The sequence below is a fragment of the Engraulis encrasicolus genome, chromosome 13, assembly GCF_034702125.1.
Source record: "Engraulis encrasicolus isolate BLACKSEA-1 chromosome 13, IST_EnEncr_1.0, whole genome shotgun sequence".
Taxonomy (NCBI): Eukaryota; Metazoa; Chordata; class Actinopteri; order Clupeiformes; family Engraulidae; genus Engraulis; species Engraulis encrasicolus.
In genome coordinates, this window is record NC_085869.1 from 25,724,577 (window position 1) to 25,727,076 (window position 2,500).

Here is a 2,500-nt window from a genome sequence, read left to right on the forward strand (position 1 = left end):
CTCTCCTCTCCTCTCCTCTCCTCCCCTCTCCTGCCCTCCCCTCTCCTCTCCTCTCCCTCTCCGCTCCTTTCCTCTCCTCTCCTCTCCTCTATTGCCTCATACCCTCCTCACTCCTCTCCGCCTCCCCTCTCTCATCTGGTCTCTCCTGTCCTCTTCTCCACCTCTCCTCTCCTCTCCTCTCCTCCAGCCTCTAGCCTTCCTCTCCTCTCCTCTCCTCTCCTCTCCTCTCCTCTCCTCTCCTCTCCCCTCCCCTCCCCTCCTCTCCTCTCCTCACCTCTCCTCTCCTCTCCTCTCCTCACCTCTCCTCTCCTCTCCTCTCCTCACCTCTCCTCTCCTCTCCTCTCCCCTCCCCTCCTCTCCTCTCCTCTCCTCACCTCTCCTCTCCTCTCCTCTCCTCTCCTCTCCCCTCCCCTCCTCTCCTCACCTCTCCTCTCCTCTCCTCTCCTCTCCTCTCCTCTCCTCACCTCACCTCTCCTCTCCTCTCCTCTCCTCTCCTCTCCTCACCTCTCCTCTTCTCCCCTCTCCTCTCCTCACCTCTCCTCTCCTCTCCTCTCCTCTCCTCTCCTCTCCTCTCCTCTCCCCTCCCCTCCTTTCCGCTCCTTTCCTCTCCTCTCCTCTCCTCCAGCCTCTAGCCTTCCTCTCCTCACCATGTCAGAACGCTATAAAGGACTTTTTTAGGAAAAGCACAAAAGCACAACAAATACCTCTTAATGTATGTCCTCTACAAGTCTTCTGTTGTCCAGTCTTGCACTTTAAATGTCTGTATGAGCACTGTCTTTGTCCATACTGTCTTAAGTCCATGTATAAGTACTGTCTATGTCTATACTGTCTATGTCCTTACCTAGATTAGTCTTTGTCTGTATGGGAAAGCAAGAAATGTAATTTCAAATTCTTTGTATGACCAGTGCATGTAAAGAAATTGACAATAAAACCTACTTGACTTGACTTGACTCTATTTCCTCTCCTCTCCTCTCCTCTCCTCTCCTCTCCTCTCCTCTCCTCTCCTCTCCTCTCCTCTCCTCTCCTCTACTCTATGTCCTCCCCTCTCCTCTCCTCTCCTCTCCTCTCCGCCTCCCCCCTCTCATCTGGTCTCTCATCTTCTCTCCTCTCCTCTTCTCCACCTCTCCTCTTCTCCACACCTCATCTCCATGAAAAAACATGACGACTCAACTAAATCTTGTCAGAGAGAGATTTGATCCATAAGCGCTGGCCCCGCTGAAAATGTTCAGTAAATTGAGATGACATGCTGTCGGTGAATGAAGTTTCGAGTATGACTCATGGCTTTTTATTTTAACTGCATATAAGTCTGAAAAGGTTTATCTCTTTCATGTAATTTAAAAATCTTTTTTTTAAAACCATATCCATAATGATTTTTTTCCAGATTTTACCACAATCACCTGTTAATAGCTCAGTAATTTCAGGTGTAATAAACTCAAATACATTTGAGTAAAAGTGAAAAAGAAGAAAGTTGATGGTCCACTGTAAAGTCTCTTGAAGGAGAAGATTGTGCACATCCCAGGCTGACTGTAGATTTCGGAGTGAGAAGTCTGCACACTTACAGTAAAATCCTTTTTTTGTTGTCTTTCATCATTTCATGCCTGGCTCCAGCCAACAACAAAAAAGACAACAAAAGAGGATTTTACTGTAAGTGTGCAGACTTCTCAGTCCGAAAACCACTGTAAAGTCTCTGCCTGGAGGGCAGGGCCGGATTAAGATGAACTGGGGCCCCTAGGCTACAGGGCGCTTTGGGGGCCCCCGGAAAGCAAATTTCGCAACAAATTTACATAGAGTGTCATATAATTACAAGCCAGGAATTAAAAACAACATGTCTACTAACTCTACTCAACAGACAGATTCATTGTTCTATATTACGTCTTGTCAATTCTGCAATTTTTCACTTTTGACCAATCAGGGCCTCCCTGGCAGGTGGGGGCCCCTAGGCTGCAGCCATATCTAGACTGTGCATTAATCCGGCCATGCTGGAGGGGCACTGACACAGAGCACCTGGATGGCCTGTCTCACTGAGTTACAGTCCACCTAAATTGCAGCCCGTCTCACATCACTGACCCCTGACCAGCCTGCCCCATCTACACATTACTATTGTGATATATATTATGCAGCTGCATGACAGTTATTGCACTCTATATTTTACATTCGTATCGCTCTACATGCTTAACCCCCTTATCATACAAAATGTGCTGACTTAACTACAGGCAAGGAAACGGGAAGAAAGTCCTTGTCTTGATTAGTTATTCTTTTGATTGCTTCACAAAAAAAGTCTTGCTGGCACCCCTCTTCAGTAGGAGAAATGGAGATTTACATCTCTGCTTCAATTTTGCAAGCATTCATAATACAACAGTGTGGTGGGCACTTTTTTATACATATATACCTTTATTTGACAGGACAGTCGAAGATGGTGACAGGAAGCAAATGGGACAGAGACAGGGGAGGGGGGGGCTTAGCGCGCTGCGCCACAGCGCCCCCCGTGGTGGGCACATTT

At 47.6% G+C, this 2,500-nt stretch overlaps 1 protein-coding gene across 1 annotated transcript in view; it reads right to left on the reverse strand.

Moving 5' to 3' along the window:
* The window catches only part of kalrna (kalirin RhoGEF kinase a), a 329,205-nt gene that overhangs the window by 187,851 nt on the left and 138,854 nt on the right, over nucleotides 1–2,500 (reverse strand). The gene's annotated exons all lie outside the window — the stretch shown is intronic.